General features: G+C 30.8%; 1 pseudogene; it reads left to right on the plus strand.

Moving 5' to 3' along the window:
* Positions 1-2,486: 2,486 nt before the first annotated feature.
* Positions 2,487-4,043, plus strand: LOC107790951 (NDR1/HIN1-like protein 13; annotated as a pseudogene).
* The last annotated feature ends 2,513 nt before the right edge of the window (positions 4,044-6,556 follow it).

The raw sequence follows: 6,556 nt of genomic DNA on the forward strand, positions 1-6,556 counted from the left end.
AATTAAAAAATAATCACAGTTTCAAAATTAAATGAAATTTAGCTACTTTTTTATGTAAAAATAATATTTGAACAAAAACGCCTTTAAAAATCCAGAAATATTTCTGCATAATATGCCGGAGTTCGAATTTTACATATAAGACTCCAGCATAATGTCCTGAAGTTCCAACTGAAAGTTTATATGTAGGAGCTTCATAATCCAACATATTATGCTGGAACTTTCTGTGTTTCAGCTAGGGTATTTTTGTCCAGATTTTATCTCTGAATAAAATAGTGTCTATTTTTCAATAACTTTACAAACGCTGGCAGTTTTGGCTAGCCCATGCTATTTTCACAAAGTAAAACTAACAACTACGAAAATTCTTTTTTATACCTCAGAATTAAGCAATTATATGATTCAAAAGTAAATAAAGTACGAGCTTTCATCATATATTTTAGTAATAATTTTTGCTTCAATATCAAATCAAAATCATAGACATAACCAAACAATTACCTAGTGATGCAAAGGCTGAAATCAAACATATCAGAAGGACAAAAAGTCGTGATGTAGTCATTATTTCTTCTTCTGGTTGAAGGGAATGTTTCTAAATGTAATGTATATAAGATAAGATAGTTTAAGCTTTCTCTCAGATATTAAACCAATACTTAAATAATTAAAGTCTAATTAATTCTTCTAATCTTCCGTTTCAGTTAATTTAATGTGACTCCAAGTTTCATCAATTTTGGAACAATTAAGACATACTGTATGATTTAAAAAAATAATAATATGAGAATGTGAAACATTACCATTTACCTCAGTGGATACAGCCCACAAAGCCCACAAAAAGAAAAAAGGTAGTTGTAAAACCTTGTGAGTCACTGCTGACTACAGTACAAAAAATTCAGATAAGAAATATGAGGCATTAACCTTCTTTTTCCTTAAGAAATGTAGCCTTACAACTTGTTTGTGTATTATATCGTATTGTTACTTTAAATATAATATTTACTTTGATTGTTACTTAAAATCGTATTGTATCGTATCGTTAAATCCATTGTTACATAATGACGAAAAGTGTCACTTTATAGAACGACAAATTTGGTGTGTGGCCAATTGTTGGATTATATGTCACTGCGGAAGCAATCACAGTATCATATTCACGTGTGAATTAAACAATTAGCACATACGGAGATTATTCGAGTTACCTCTTGAAGCGTGAACAAAGTAAATCGATATCCTTCTCCAGTTCCAGAGTTGCAAGACCTCAGCAAACTTCCACAGTCTTCTACTATGTTACCCAAATAAAATCGGAAATAGAGAACTTCGGGTGGGCGAAATTCAAGGAAGAAAAACGTGTGTTTTTTCAGTGTAAAAAACGGCCAGCCATATACCATGTATATATAGCTACGTTTTTTAGGTTAAAACCATTTTCCAAAACCTGTTTGATTTTCTTCTTCCACTAAGGAAAGGTTTCCTTTCTTTCCTATTATTTAGGCACAGTAGGGACCACAAAATTTAATTAACAACGCTTCCTATTATGGAATTAATTTTGAAATTTGAAATTAATTTCTTCCATAATAAATTACGAGTTATTCCACTAAAAATTTGTAATTTCACTCCTTAGTTCAATTTCGAAATTCTTCTATAAAACCTTATTTAATTCTCCATGTTAAGATTCAGATACTAACCAATCAAATTAAATTACAGACAATTTAATTTATTGATTACTTCCTTTAGACTTTCACTTAACTTATTTCATGTGTCGGATACAAAATCCACCGGCCGTGTTTACACATGAAAATTTATAAGCTTTTATAAAGGAGTATCATCAATCTCAAAAATTGAGACATGGATTCTATCAACTAATTATTATCGCCAATGTATATCATTATTGTCCAACTTACCAGACTTATTGACCCACGATAGAATCTATATAAATAACTAATAATAATTATATCAAGATTAAGAGTATAAGTACATTGAATGAACTAGAGAAATAATTTTATTAAGTTAGTATAAAATACTTATCTCTACTTGATCCGTTCAATACATACAAAATGTACTAGCACAAGAAGTTGGAATTAGATCATTCCCATAATCAAGATAAATTATATTTAATCTTGTGCTATAACCATTTCGATGGCTTGTCCAATTCCATCATTAGATTGTGAACATAAACTTTATGACTTATAAGAACCAATGATTTAATCTTCCGTGTATAAGGTAAACTCTATACACTAAATCATCTACTATATAAGCAATGGACACACAAACAAATACATGATCAATTTAAAATAAAACTTCATTGAATTGAATAAATAAATAAATAATTATTCCATAAAGAATACTATAACAATACGCATGGCTTATAGTATATCCTAACAGTAGCGTCGTTTCCTTGCTTTATTCTTATCTCATCTTGCCCTTTATTATTATTAAATAATTATATTTTATCCTTTACCCTATTTTTAATATAATAATTCTACTTCGTATCCTATTTTTTCTTAATAATGTTGCAAGTTTATTTTTCCTATTGTTGGTGCATTAAACGACGACAAACGATACAATTTATCCAAACGTTGTATTCATCAAATAATACAATATATACGATACAATATAATACAATACGATACATTATGAAATAATATGTAACAACAATCCAAATAAGTTGTTAATTAATAAGTCTTTATAGGTAGAGGTGAAACCAGGATGTGTAATTTACGGCTTCGATATTCTAGTTATTCTAAATTACTGGGTTCTAAATTAATAATTTTTATATATTCTATAAATTTTTTAAAACAAATATAAAGTTTGAATTAATACTAACGGGGTTCGGCCGAACTCATAGTCGACATTCTAGCTCCACCCTGTTTATACGGAGTACTTGATATTTTTTGTTTTCAAAGACTCTTGAGAGAAACAACAATTTCTCTCCAATCTCAATCAAACCTTTCTATCCCAATGGCCAACTACTTATTCCCATGCAAATAACCATATTTGTTTCCTATATTGGCACAAACCTTTCTGTCCCTCAATTCTTGTTACGTCCACCGCTCCTCAATCTCGCGTGGAGGAGCGGATTTCACCCGTCGGAAACAATAACAACAACAACGACAAATTTTCTTCGGCAGCGTCGCTCCGGCTAGCTCTCCCACCGGACCGATCGTCGGACACCTACATTGTCCAAATTCCACGAGATCAAGTTTATCGTATACCACCACCAGAAAACACAAAAATCGTGGAAAATCATCGTAAACCTAATAATAATTATCAAAGCAAGAGAAAATTTGGATGTTGTTGTTGGATCCTATTAGGGTTACTTATATTTGGTATCATTATTGGTGTTATAATTTGGGTTATTCACATGTTGTACATCCCTAAATGTCCTAATTTTTCTATTTTCGGTATCGATCTCAAGAATGTTACGGACCCTATTAGTCATGGTCATGGCCAAAAAAATCCACCTCAGCAACATTCGAGGTTCAAGATTGATCTGAAAGTGAAAATATAAATGAAAGAATGGATGTATCATTTGGTGAAGGGAAAGAAGGGAAAGCTACTCTTATTTTCAAGAAACATGATATTGGACAAGGGAAATATCCATCAATTTCACAAAAAGCTGAGGTTTCTAATAATGTTCATCTTAATCTTGATTTTGGTTCTAATGGAAAATTGCCTGGTGATTTTATTAAAAGTCTTGAAGATGAGAAGAAGCCAATAATAATGACGTTGATGATTTATGTGAAAATGGAGATTAAGAGTAGGGTTAAAAATATGAAGAAAGATTTGACAATTACTTGTGATTTTGACGTTGAAGGGTTGACAAAGAAATCCAAGATTTTGGCCGATAAGTGTATAACGGATTTCTAATGCGTTAAAAATAACAGGTGAAATGGAAATTTTAACAGTATTTGATTTTCTTCATGGTTATGTAGCATGAATTTTCATTATCATGCAATATCTATCTATCATGATTTGTTGTAATTGTACCCTCTTTACTCTCTATTTTAAATTATTTTTTGACTAATCTACACATTTATGGAATTACACTGAATTTATTGTTGTTATTGTCATATCCGCCAAATTTTCTTCATTTTTTCCAATTTATATAGGTGTCAATTTTTTGTACAATGTATCTTACTTGACTTCTATATTGGATGAAGTAACGTTCTCTCTTTCCCCCCTTATAGGCATTGCAAAATTTGCTCCCTTCAGATACTCTCTTTCGTCTTCTTGAGTCGAGGGTCTATCGAAAACAATTTTTCTACTCTCTCGGGGTAGGGGTAAAGTCTACGTACACACTACCCTCCCCATACCCCACTAGTGAAATATTACTGGGTCGTTGTTGTTGTCGTGTCTCTGGGCTCTGACTTGATTAATAATTCTTCAACTTGATAATGTTAATTGTTTTTAAGCATGGTTTAGTCAGTTTTCTCTTGTAATCTAGGAGGAATGCTCGAACCTGTATAAGTAATAAAATCATGGACCAACATTACCTGTCAGCCCAAACTATTTGGGTCAGGGCCCATGTTAGATGAAAAGAAAATTCTATTCTCTCGTAGCGTTTAGCTGTTATGTAGTTATTGGAAGGCAACACGGTTTGTCACTTAAAGCTCATATTTCGTCACAAAAGGTTTTTGTGACGAAAAACAATTCGTCAATCATTTGTCTTTAAAGAGGGTCGTAAAAGGGTGTGGTGAGATGGTTTGAATTCCTTGATCTTTAATTAGAAGTTTTAGGTTCGATTACTAAAAATGAAGAACCTCTTGATAAGTTATTCTTCTTCTTCTTCTTTTTTTTTTTTTTTTGGTGGGTGTGGCTAGTATGAATTTACATTTTAAATTAAGTAATACTAAGCTGCATCACTACAAAATGTGACTCTTCTACTAGGGGCAATTCTTGAAGAGTAAAAGTCACAGTTTATGAACAAAATGAGGGCCTGAATGAAAAAGACATGCCTGTTCTGATACAAAGTAGTTAGAACCTCAAAGATCATATATCGTACAAATTATTGAAGACATCTGAGGGACTTTGTCATTTTTGAAAAATTCAGTATTGCTCCAACTAGGGGTGTACATAGGTCGGGTTAGTTCGGATTTTCTAATTACCAAACCAAACCAATTGTATCGGGTTATTAAATCTAAAGACCAAACCAAACAATAAAAGTCGGGTTCTCGATTTTTCTCGGTTTTTCGGATTTTCGGGTTTTTTTTTCCATAAAGTGTTCATAGCATCCAAATATTTCTTTAATCCTAGTAAGATAGAGCTATATAAGGTGCTTTCAATAAAATTACATAAATTTGAGATGCGTCATGGCATTGTACTAAAATATTCAACAATAAAGCTAATAAAATCGCATAAAATAAGTATAATAATAAGTCATAATGAAAACAAACATAATTTAAAATTACTAATAAGTTGCTAAAATAAGTACGACAAATAAGTACTATTATTATTTACATGACTAAACACTAAAAGAAAAATAAGTTATGCATTTTATCTAAACCACGGAAAACCTAAAAAATAAATATCCAACACTATTTTCATTCATAGTACAATTAAACGGAATGTCTTTTATTAGCATTACTATTAATTTGATATTGATTTAGGATTTATTTGAGTTACTAACATTTATGAGCTATAAAACTTATTGGATTATCCAAAAATTATAAGTCCAAGCTTGAAATAATATGTGAAAAGATAAAACTATGAAAAAGCTTAAGAAATATTTATAAATTACACTACAATAAATATTTTTATGTATTAAATATATTTAAAACGTCTATACATATAATGTCGGGTTGGGTTGGTTTCGGTTTGACTTTTTTTTAGTTAAAATCAAACCAAACCAAATATGATCGGGTTTTTTCTCCAATACCAAACCATAGTTGGGTTTTTTTTCGGTTTAACCCGGATTATCGGGTTGGTGCGGTCTATCGATTTTATCTGTACAACCCTAGCTCCAACATGATTTCTACTTTTTACACAATAGTACTCTGTTCATCTCAATTTATGTGACGGTATTTGATTGGTATGGAGTTTAAAAGGAATAGAAAGACTTTTAAAACTTGTGGTTAAAATAAGGTATAGCAATTTGTATGGCTATAAATTATCTTATTTTTGAATAAAATAAAATTTTTAAAAGTTAACTTATTTTTAAATAAAGAAATATGATATTCTTTTGTTGTGGGTGCGTTAGAAGACAAACAAGGAACGGGTGGTCCAGGTAAAAATTTAGGAATAAATGCTTACATACATAATATACACAAGACACACAAGTAGGATAGGAATTAATGCTCATTCATTGAATGTTTGGAAATTCCTTGTTATTAAAGTCGAATATGGAATATCTACCACTCTATACTTTCTTTAATTAATAAAGGATCTAGGCTTTTCATTTTGGGCACCTTAATTTTTCTCCAATTGATTCACTTTAGACTGACTTTTATTTTGTATTGCCAACCAGTTTTAACTTCCCAACTGCCAAACTGCCTGCACTTCCTCAAAAGAAAATTCAAAGAGGGCTTAAATTACAGTTAAAATTCTAGAGACACCTCCATTTTAAGGGGAAAAAAGAAGA

This window comes from Nicotiana tabacum, chromosome 11, assembly GCF_000715075.1.
Source record: "Nicotiana tabacum cultivar K326 chromosome 11, ASM71507v2, whole genome shotgun sequence".
NCBI lineage: Eukaryota > Viridiplantae > Streptophyta > Magnoliopsida > Solanales > Solanaceae > Nicotiana > Nicotiana tabacum.